The 12,416-nt window shown below is 45.8% G+C and overlaps 1 long non-coding RNA gene across 1 annotated transcript in view; it reads left to right on the plus strand.

The window, feature by feature from the left end:
- The window catches only part of LOC125944784 (uncharacterized), a 50,189-nt gene that overhangs the window by 37,079 nt on the left and 694 nt on the right, over positions 1–12,416 (plus strand). The window lies entirely within an intron of this gene.

A 12,416-nucleotide genomic window follows, 5' to 3' on the forward strand; every position in this document is an offset into this window, starting at 1 on the left:
AGCGCGCTCAGAAGCAACGAATGCAGTTGATCTCCTGATGTTATCTTTTACGTGTTCTCTTTTTTCTCGGCCCCGAAGAAAGCCGTTAAAGTACGGAAAGTGACGTAATTGTTCTCTTTAGTGCCTGGATGAAAGTGCTATCAATTGCGTTTCGAAAGAACAAAGCCCGCATGCGCGTCGCAAAATGAAACCAGTGGCAATGGCGTCCAGGGTACATTTACCATCGCTTGAAAAATCGCAATGAGACAGGCCGGCGCTCAACGCAAATTTAAAATTTAATTACGGAGTTTTATGTGCCAAAAGCACGACCTGATTATGAGGCATGCCGCAGTGAGGGACTCCGGAATAATTTGTACCAACTGATATTTTTTAACGTGCGCCTAAATCTAAGTACACGGACGTCTTCGCATTTCGCACCCAACGAAATTCGGCCGCCATGGTCCTCATTCGAAGTTGCCGACTTTTAATGCTAATGTTAATGCGTATGTTCTACTTCGCACTGCAGACAATATTTTTCCGGCTATCTAGCTATTCAGTTATTGCACTAAAAAAGCTGGCGAGATCTCGAATAAAGTGCAGTGTAACAAGTAATGTCGGTTGGCGTTATCACTCGATCGCGATATCAGTTATCCTTGTGAAGTTCCTGCTTAGTAATTGATATTTGAGTATCACGAATAGTTTATAACGTTCTCGTTTTATACTACCTGCAGACGTTTTCTTGCTCAAATTGTCGCGGGATTTTTAAGCATGCAATGGCGAGTTGAAGGTGGTTTGACGACGACGACGGCAATGAGATGACGATTCTCAATTAATGACGATAGTATAACTGCGAAAGCGGGACGACCAAGGGCAATCCAGATGATGTTGAACCTTTGGACCAAAGTGGTTCGGAACCAATTGTCAGCAACATCAACAAAGGGGGTTATGGGAATTATGATTGAAACGCGTATACGTCAGGGAGCGACAAAAACTTAAGGGAGATAGTTTTGAAATAAAAAGGCATTGTCTTATCCGAACAAAAATCTAATTCCTAATTAGCTGCAAAGAGATGCGACGCGGAAAGTAAAAAAAAAGGTCGGCTTTTATTTTGGTACTAATTATATATCTAAGAATATTTTAATCATACCAAAATGAAAGGTATTGGGGACGCAGCAAACGTCCCTCTTTTTCTCCCTTTCTCTCCCAGAGGCGCTTCTCCCAGGGGCGTCACGTTGTATAGTGACGGTAAACAACCACAGCAGCACAGCGCAAGTGACTGAACTAACTGTTCATTGGGCGAATCTGTGCCCAGCAAAAGAAGCCCCACAGCGGTGAGCAGTGGCGCAATCTTATAACTGTTCCTAATGCGAACCGTTGGCTTGCCCTCACTTGATTGGTCAGAATTGTGGTTGCGTAAGCGACCGTCAGAGACAGCGGGGCGGTACCGCGAATTTTAAACACGTCACGCCTCTGTCAGTCATTTTCAAAGCGAACCCGTCGTTGGCCATGAGTGGAACCGGCAAATAGGTAGACCACTTGGGTTTCGTTGCTGTGGCTTGGCTGTTTGGTTGCGACCTTGGCCGGCGCGCGGGCCGTGCCGCCTCGGAGACTCGTAGGCGGTGCGCGCGCGCTGATTATCTCTTAAGTACGACTACATACAGTTGAAAGCATGGCGACACCCCTCATTCTTTGCTGCGGGTTACTCTCCCGGCCCCGTCAACGACTGGAGGAGCTAAATGCGTTTTCAGAGCTGACAGATCAGGAGTTTCGGCATCATTATCGTCTGCCAAAGGGAACCATCCGATGGTTGTGTGACGACAACATAGAATAAAGAACCAACTTTCAAAATTTCAGCACAAATGAAGGTGATGTGGCTATTTCCTGTGATTCGAGTGGTTGCAATATTTAACGTGCGGATTACCACCTGGCGATGAACAGTTAAGCAAATGGTAATATTATATTACCTAACGTACAATAAAGGAATATGTACACGCGACGATAAGTGAAAACTTTCACGACAATGTTTAAATAATAGTACATATTCATTGAGCAAGAAGAAACTTTCCGCAATTCCTCGATTAACTCGTCATAAGATGACGTACAATTCAGAGGAGGCACCCTATCGTTTATTGGTAGCGTCCTCGCCGTCTTCAACCTTCGGCTTGGGAGTGGGCTATTTAGTGACGTAAGCGGCGAAGCGAACCGGTTCGCATTTGGAACCGTTATTATATTTCGCCCCAGATTCGTCGATCCCCGAAACTTTATCAGCGGTTCAAGCGCGTCGGCTTTTATAGATGACACTTCGCAGGTTCCAGCGTTATCGTTAGTGCCCTCGTGCCGTCCACAAAATACTACACAATTCAGGTCGCCCATTCATTCTGTTTACGCAAGGTTCGGGGACGACAGAGAAGATATAGAACCTGCGATAACATTGGAAAAGCTTCCGATACTGAAAGACGTGTCTTGCACTGAGCGGTCACTTTCAACATTTGTTCACAGGTGAAATGCGGTCACCGGAAAAAATTTAACTCGCCATCCTGGCCTTGCGAAAGTAGATGTCCCAGCGAAGCTCTTGAAAACCACCACTACTAACTGCTGAGGGGGGAATACAATGCCTTATTGCTTTGAAGTAATGGTAGTAATGGTAATATAGAGTAATGGCACTAATGAGAGTAAGGGTAATTTTGGCAGCACGCCGCAACTTGTCGTATTGTCGGTTCTTTTTTCTTTGTCACTCCTCGTATTCACGTTGCTCTTCGAGAGTCCAAACTATGCGTTGCTTATCCATGTAGGTGCTGCACAAACATTTAAATCAGTTGCTAGTAGAGCACGGCGCGGGCCGATTTTTTCAGCCCGGGCCCGGCCCGGACCAGTTTTTACGTTGGGCTGCCCGCCCGAGTTCGACCAAAAGGTTTACGGCGAGACCCGGGCCCGGCCCGGGCCCGGTAATAATCTACATTACCCGCCCGGCCCGGCGCACCACCCCTTTACCTAAGGCCCGAGCCGGCCCGCCACGGCCCGAAACCGGCCCGAACCCGGCCTGAGACCGAAAATGACCATCAAGCGGCATTTAAAAACTAAAATAAAGAAGAGAATGAAAGGAATTTATCCTTAAGGCATAAATACATGTCATATGCAATTATGAACACCATTTGAGCGGTCTGAACGCAAATACCAGCGCGCAAAGTAGTACGAATGACCCTGCCGAGCAGTATCGCCAGCAGTTTCCAAAGGCGCGACCTTGATGCGGCCCAATCCACTTCTATCGCAGCGCCGCCACAGTATTTTTCCACGTCGGGCGCCTCACTCCAAAGCATGCGCCTCCCCAGCCCCTCGTCCCACTCAACCGTATTCTTGTACACTCTAGCCGAAGCGCAGCCACGACCGGTCGTGAGCGCAGCGCATGGATGGAGTAAATGGAGAAACGAAGCTTCTCGCTCCTCCATGGTGCAGCGTAATGGTGCTGCTGCTAGGCGACCGGTTGAAAACACCCGTGCAATCATGGATGGACGCAGTGCCATAGTTCAGCCGCGTGATGAATTCTTATCTTACCAGTCATCGTTTTACCAATTCGCCTTCGAAGAATCAGCAAGTCGCCAACGCGATTACACCGCACTGAAGGCATTGACTACGTCGATTTAGGTAAGGAATACAATGGCATATTTTGGGTTGAGGCGACTTCGGTCTTTCTGGACTTTTACATTCTGTTCAAACAGCGCAAAATACGACAGCGGAAGAAAAGGAAGGTACACAGGGGCAGCACAGCTAGCTTTCAGCTGCGCCGGGGCAACACTTTTTTCAGAGTCGAGACGCGCAAGGATAACTCGCTTCACGTTATAAGAACACCACCAGAAAGTCCGAGCCCGGCCCGGGCCCACGTCGAAATACCCGAGCCCGGACCGGGCCCGGGTCAAAAAGAACATGCCGTGCCTGAGACCGGCCCGAGCCCGTGAAAAAACTGCCCTGCCCGGCCCGATCCGGCCCATAGGCAGGGCCGCGCCCGAGCTTTCGGGTAAGCCCGTGCCCATGCAGTACTCTAGTTGCTAGGCTGGTTCTTTCATATATGAAAGGCTAGGGACGTCACTCCCCACGTCGCAAGCGACCGTCACCACGGCAGCTTGTTTAACAGCAGTAATCTTCAGCAGGAAACGTATGCGGGGAGCGCTACGTGTTACCCAATGTTATCAGGAGCGCCTGGTCATTAATGATGAGGTTTGGATGCTTGTTTTGTGCTTGTTTTTGTTGGAAAGAGTGTTGTTATATATGTTGTATGTGTGATGCCAAAGAATGTGGGCACTTTTCGCTTCAATCGCTGAAAGTATTATTCCAAGTAGACGCCAACAGCTACACTGTAAAACATCTAATTAAGGTACCTTGCGCTGGATCAGACTTTCCTTCCGAAAGCATCAGCCCGATTTCCTAACCATTAAGCCACAATCGCCCGTATATTTCAATCGTGACAACGCCAACTACCGCTTCGAGATAATCGCCACGTGTTGATGATGATGATTTCCATATTGCGGCACACACCCACAACGGTGGAACGGGCCATAAAGCGGGCATGCATGCGTTTGAAATAAATCCAACAAAATAAAAAAAGTACAAGTCAAAATAATATTTCTTACATTGCGTTTTACGGTTGCGCGAGTTCACGTGTACGCGCTCCAGGTTTGTTTACGCCAAAGGCACAGGAACGAAATGAGCGAACTTGTAGCATTTTATTAGCCGCTCCACGAAATCTTCACTCCCCATAGACTCCGAAATAGACGTTGATGTTGATGCCGTTGGAAACTTTTCCACGCCACGTGTAGAGGTAACCTCCGCTACCCACGGGAGTCATGGAGGTTGTCGCCTGGACTACGAAGACGTCACGCCGCTAACATTTCCATTCCAGGTTTATAGGGACATGACGCACGCTGCGTTGCTTTTTGGAACCCCATAGACGTCAGCAGCCTCGACGAGTATTGATTCTATTATACTCATCTTCGCTAGTCGTCTCCACTTACAGCGCCGTTGAAAGAAATATATGCAGAAAGGCGCAAAGCGTATTCAAAACATAAAAGGTCAGATTCGAAAAACATCGGTGACGGAAATGGATAGGAGCGCATAGTGATCTCTCCGCATTCTGTCAGCCACATTGTTATTGTCTTTTCCACTACTAGCTTAGGAGCCGAAGGGGTAATGAAATGCAAAAATAAAAATAAAAATTTTTTCCAAGGTGAACGTTTGCGAAATGATGCTTGAGAATATGTTACTGTCGATCTCACTAATTACTTGCTAAGAGAAGTTTTGTGGATTTGTGAGTTCGAGCCAAATTGAACCACTTCGAAGCCTGTAAGGCTTTCTTCGAAACTAACATGATTGAGTAACAGACTTCATGCGAAGACGCATAAAAATAACGGCTAACTTCCTTCGCATCTTTCCTGCAGCACACAGCGGAGACTCCATTTTTATCCATTTACGTTCCTTTTCTTCTTGGAGTTACATAGCTACAATAAAAATGCCTCTAGGATCATGCCTCTATGATTGCATTTTTGGGGCACTCGACAAGCTGAGGACCTTGCGGTATTTCTGAAATATAGGAAGGAATTGACCAAAAACCTGCGATCTTCACGAGCTTCCTATCACCTATCATTTCTAGATGTCAAGAATTCTCGACATAGTGCTCTGTGGGCAAGATTAAATACACGCTTACAGCTTAAGAGTGCACCCACTGTATTAACCAAAATAAATATTGATAGAAAGGAAATATCTGGTCTAGGATTGGCTAATGTATTCAATACGTTTTTAACAAACCTGACAACTTGTGATGCCCCATGTGGTGCATGAAAATATATACACATTCGAAATTAAGAAACAGTTTTTCTGCACCCAGTTATGGAAACCGAAGTTCCATGGAAACCAGTTATGGAAACCGAAGTAGTCAGCCATAAGAAATCTTAACAACACCTGTAGAAATAGTGAGCAGTTCTAATGCCTAGGGGCAATATTTTCTTCGAATATGTCAATGGATTGTTTCGCTAACTGCGTATTCGGCAAAACAGCTCAAATCACTGGTGCTATAGGTCGTTTAAAATATATCCTTCCTACACAAACTAAGATGCTGATTCACAACTCAATTTTCAGCTCATAGTTAAATAATTGCCAGTTGGTTTGTGGTACCACACTGTTTACTAACCTCACGCGCATTCACTTAATCCAAGAAAGGTATCTCCGACATGTGTATAATCCCTCATACAGACATCCCAGCGCTCCTTTATTTAGTCACTCTAGAGTGAATAAAGAACGTAACCTTAATAAATATCGCAGGCCTGTATTGAGTAAAATAATTTTACGCGCACTCATTACGTGCAAATGTACAAGAAGACGGTGGTTATATATATATATATATATAGTTCTGGATTTTCGGAGCCGGATTCGGATGTAGAATATGGTATTAGTAAATGAAAAGCATTAGTAAACGAAGGTCATTTCGCTCGCTGCTGTCGCGCCTCCTCACTCGAGCGTTTTGACAACGAGTTTCCGCGGTCATCGAGCGAGGTATGTTCATGTTTACATGTGCATGCGCTACACCATGCTTGTTAATTAGGTTAGTAAGCGAATGCTTATCAGTTTATACGGCCGATAAAACAAGTATCCTTACTTCGTATAGCTGTCTACTAATTTTCGATCGCAATCGATGCTTCGCCCTTCGTACGAAACTGTGGCATGTTTTTAAGGTGTTCTATCTTCATCTGTAAATTGATTTTGTTACAAAACGTTGCTCTTTTGATTACGCCTACTTATGCGGCTTGGAATTCCGTTGCGAAACGTCTGTGCAGTTATAGAGCAGTGGCAGTGGTAGTAGTCATGAATGCACCGCTGCAGAAAGCCATCATTAATGCTTAGCATCGAGGGACTTTGGTACCAGCAATGCTTTTTAAAGATCGACAATTGGGCATTTTTTAATAAAGCAGAAAGAAACTGACCACCACGTGTATTCACCAAACTTATACATCGGCGTCCAGCCAGGGCAGGCACATGTTTTCTGGTTCTTTTACTGCAAATAGCTTTCTTTTCCTAATTCAACCGTTTTTGTGCATGGCGGTAGGCGGTCGGACATGAGATACAAAGGTGGCGATACGAAGAGCGCGTGCTTTAAAGGTTTGCGCTCGGTAAGAACATTACCCGCCGTGGTACGGTGTTGGCCTGCTATGCACGAGGTTCCAGAATCAAGTCCCAGTCACGGCGGCCGCATTTCGATGGGGGCGAAATGCGAAAACACCTATGTAATTAGATTTAGGTGCACGTTAAAGAACACCAGGTGGTCCAAATTATTCCGGAGACCCCCCACTACGGCGTGCCTCATAATGAGATCTTGCTTTTGGCACGTAAAACCCCATAGGCGAGAATAGCCCTCCGCGTTTACCGGCACTCGCACTCATGGGACAGATGCGTTAGACGGCTCCGGCGGGAGAGGAGCACGGTGGCCGCGTTCAACGCTGATGCTGGAGCCGCTGTAAACATTTACATACGCTGGATCGGATTATAGATAGATCATTGTATAGACCATAAAATGCTATTAATACAGATGTTGTGGTCAGTGGCTGTATAATCTACGGAACTGCGCAATGAAACTACAAGCGCTCCCTAAACACCCTCAGTCAAAGAAATATGTGCCATCAAGCCCACCATTCCCTTAATAAAGCAAATACCTTACTTAAAGCGTAGGATTATTCACTATATTGATAATTATTTTCCATGTTTTCTACACCAATTCTTTTTCCCATGGGCTCCTCACTTTCATGCTGAGGTCCTTTGACACCTTTCCAAATACTTTCACGGATAGGTTAGGTAAATTTACCACACTGCTGTGGTTAGCTGAACCTTCGGTGGCAGTTGTTGCAAAGAGCAGTGAACGGAGCAAAGGTATTTGTCACAAAGACAAAAAAAGAAAAAAGACGCCAAGTATAAGCAGTTGAACGGCAGAAGGAATGGAATCCTGCTCTCACTTGATAGATCGCAGCACTGCTGCTCTTCCTTGCGACGGACACTCCTTTGATATCAGCAAAAAAAAAAAAAAAGACGATAACATTTTTGCATACTTCTTATTTTTCATGGAATTCGCGAAGAGACGCGGGGACATTGACGTCCAGTATGAGTATGCTCTCGCACAGTTCACTGTTCGGTTGGAACCTCATCCAAACATGACGTACGTTAGGTTGCTTTTGCAAAGATTTCATAGCCGTCAGTGTCCTAAACGAGTTCTTATTCTATCATACCTATCTCAGGCAGCGGCCTTAAATCATGGCACCATCGAAACACGCATAAATAAAAAAGTCGCAAAATGTAAAGCAAATATCAAAGGCTAACTGTGCAGAACGTCGGCGAAGAAAATGCAAAAATCTGGTTAATAGTATCTTGGCACGCTGCTAGAAATATTGTCATCGTTGTGCTGATTACTTGTTTGCTCAATAAAAAATGTGTGATTATGTTGAACGCACATAATGTTGCAATTACTCTGCAACATGAGGCGCGTTCAGCAAATGTTTGATGTTACACTAACAGATGTGATAGGACGACGCCTAAACATGATGGTTAATCTATTTTTCGTCTCTTATGCAACACTCAGCGGTGTCTTTACATGTTTATTTTTTTTATTGTGATAGCAATTAAATAGACCCTCCAGGCGAATTTCCGTCGTCGTCATCGTCGTTGGCGTCATTGTTGCTGTGATCGTTCCGTCTAAACTCCAAGTGCGATGTTGTAGGTGCGAGCAAACGCGTGCCGGTGTGGAGAAGGATAGTGCTTTGATCTCGCGCGCAAGGAAGCAAGGTGGGGAGGAAGCGTGCCGTCCTCCATCATCCGCATGACAATAAGGGCGCGTCTACTCCAACAGCTGTTGCGTATTGGCGTGCCGTCCTCCATCATCCGCATGACAATAAGGGCGCGTCTACTCCAACAGCTGTTGCGTATTGGCCACACGGCCCTATCTTGAAACTTCCCTGAGGTGTGTACGAAGTCTCGGTCAGCCGAAAATTGCTGGCTTCATGGGCGCTTTGTTCGCGTTAAAGCGAGAGGCAGTACGAAGGGCAATGCTCTCGCTGCAGGTAACGCTGTTCCTCAAGCCAGCGCTCTGAGAGTGTCTCCGCGGTCACCGAGTGATATCCATGCATGTTTGCTGGGGCATGCATGACACCATGCCTGTTATTTAATTCGTAAACGAACGTCTACAGGCTTACACGGCCCATAAAACTACTATCCTTACTTCGCATCATCATCATCAGCCTATATTTAAGTCTACTGCAGGACGAAGGCCTCTCCCTGTGATCTCCAATTACCCCTGTCTTGCGCAAGCGTATTCCAACTTGCGCCTGCAAATTTCCTAACTTCATCATCCCATCTGGCTTTCTGCCAACCTCGACTTCACATAGCTGTCCAATAATTGGCTGTCGTAAACGGTGCTTCGCCTTTCGGGCGAAACTGCGACATTTTTCATTTTTGACTTTCCGCTACACCGATACGATATGCACACCTCAAATAGGATCGTAAATTTCTTCCGTGGGTAGCCTAACAAGCGTCTTTACCATTAGTGTCGTTGGGAATTGCTAAGCCTGCCCAAAAGCGATGAAATAGCCTCCACCATCATGTTTGGATTTCAGGTAGGAGGGACACGATATTTTTTTTCTACAACACTAGCTACCACCTCAGGACCGAGTATCCATCCTTCCCACCATTCGGTTACGCAAATGGGGATGACCATTGTAGTCATCGGCAAGTCGTAATCGTTATCGTGCCACCGATAGACTTATGCTCACCTAAAAGCAAAATGAAACTTTGGCTCTGCGCCGCATTTCTCGCATTCCAGTCACTACAAACGTCACCTAATCGGTTTATATGGCATCATATAAAACCACAAAATAATGCAAGCAAGCGCGTGTCTGTCATGCGCATTGTAATCATAAATCACACGTACCATTCACTCTATATATATATATATATGGCCGCAGTGGTTGCTTAGTGGCATTGCTATTACGTTGCTAAGCTTGATGTCGCGGGATCAAATCCCGGGCACGGCGGCCCCATTTGGATGGGGGCGAAATGCGGGAAAGACTCGTGTACTTAGATCAGAGGTGGCCATAGCGCAAGAAGATACGGACAAGAAGGAGAGAACAGGACGATCGCTAACTTTCACTTCATTGTTTATTTCGAGAAATGCCCGTATTTGTAGGCCCGCATGCAGAAAAGGCCCAATCATTACACATGAAAACCGGCCGCATTCAGGAAAGCAAATTCGTTTGTCGTCAGAGCAACTGAAGGGGAGCTGATGCAGCTATCACCGGCCCTCGATATCAGAGTGGCTTCAACAACCTCTCGCGTAACTTTATCTGCATTTCTATACAAAACAGAACACTTCTTGAACAAGGGTTTGCATCCACAATCACTGCAGTTCACATAAACATGACCATATTGGTATGGGTTCAGTTTTTGTTTGCGTTCGCTTAACCTATCATTCAGGCACCTCCCAGGACTGCCCAATGTAGACTTTCCCGCACGATAACGGGAAGGCGATACACAACATTAGATTTAGGTGCAGGTACTTAGATTTAGGTGCACGTTAAAGAACCCCAGTTAGTCAAAATTATCAGGAGTCACCCCCCCCCCCCTCTCTGTCGTGCGTCATAATGAGATCGTGATTTTGACACATAAAACCCCACAATTTAAATTCATTATATGTCCAATTTGTGCCACCCAACTAATAACCAAAAATTAAAAACACATTGGTACACATTGGACGAACGAGACCACCGGTAAATTTTACGTAGTCGTCTTGAATTACTCAGACCAATTTTACAATTGAGATAACTTCGCTAGTGAGTCAAGTTTATTTATACGAAATTTTATATTTTCATTTTAGCATAGAGTTCATATCTATAGTTGTTGAGCACGCTAAGAAACACCCAATCCACTTGTTTTCCAGATATTATCTTTTACGTGTTTCTTTTCTCACAGCCCCAAAAAAAGCCGGCGAAGTACGGAATGTAAGGTGATTGTGCTTTTGCGTGCCTGGATGAAAGCGCTACCAATGGCGTTTCGAAAGAACAAAGCCCGCATGCGCATCGCAAAAGAAATAGAGTGGCAACATCGTCCACGGCACATTAACCTTCGCTTGAAAAGTCGGAACGTGACAGGGTGGCGCTCAACACAAATAAAAAAGAAATTATGGGGTTGTACGAAACTACGAACTTATCATGAGGCACACCGTAGCGAGGGACTCCGGAATAATTTGGAGCACCTGGGGTTCTCTAATGTGCCCCTAAATCTAAGTACACGGTGCTGGTCGCACTCTACGTTGGGGCCTGCAGATAAGATTGCCCCGCTTGCCATGATATCTTTTCTTTTTATTTTTGCTACCCCCTGATTGGCTACGTAGCGCACAAAAAGCGCGTCGCTGAAAGAATAAAGGTGATCGTCTTCCTGGCGCTGCGTGGGTCGTCTGTTCCTTGGGCCGGTCGTCCTGCCGCCCTCGGCGTCGAGCCGGCGAATACGTAACAGCGGGTGTTTTTTGCATTTCGCTAAATGATCCCTGCGTTCTATGTGACGTCCGGGATCACGGACGTCACATTGTACGCAGGGACGTCACATAGACTACGCGGACGACACATAGCAAACATTTCCCTTCCAAGTTCGCAGGGAGATGACGTACGCTGTGTTCCTTTTGGGCAGACGTCATAGACGTCTGTGCCATCGAAAAGTATTAATCATATAGCATCCAACTTTCCTAGTCGTTCTCCAGATATAGCGCCGTTGAAACAAATGTACGCAAAAAGGCTCTAACCTCCTAACATGACAGCTAACCTCCTTCGCATCTATGCTGGAGCACACTGCGCAGACTTTCCATTTTTATCTCATTTACTTTCCTTTTCTCCTTTGAGTCGTAGCTACAATGTAAGTGCCTCTAATATGATCATTCCGTTCTTCAGTACAGGGCGTAACAAGCGTTTTGTATACGAATCTTATCGCGAGTCACAGACCTTTCGCCAAAGCGCACGAAACCCTTATCATATGCGAAATTCTCGCTTATAAAGTTGAGCGAAGGGCCCCAAATTGTTCTTCTGTGGCACTAGCTATCGCACGAAACGTGAGCTTCGTTGGTCCGTCTTTTCTTTCAGTTACGCGAACGAGGTGGGCGATGCCTACTTCAGTCATCGTGAAGTCATCGTCGTTATTGTGCCATCAGCAAGCGGCCTCCTCACGCTGAGTTTAAAGGAAAAGGACAACAGACTTCAGCGATTCTGTAGGCTCATAATGCATTTTCGCATGCCATTTTTTAGTAAAACAATAGCGCGCACCCATTACGAGGGAATGCACAAGAAGCCGGCGTTTCTGCGGTACTTTGTTGTGGAAGGGAGATTCGGCTGCAGAACATACTATATTATTAAATGAAAATGAATTGA

The sequence above is a fragment of the Dermacentor silvarum genome, chromosome 4 (genome assembly GCF_013339745.2).
Source record: "Dermacentor silvarum isolate Dsil-2018 chromosome 4, BIME_Dsil_1.4, whole genome shotgun sequence".
In the NCBI taxonomy this organism is placed as follows: domain Eukaryota; kingdom Metazoa; phylum Arthropoda; class Arachnida; order Ixodida; family Ixodidae; genus Dermacentor; species Dermacentor silvarum.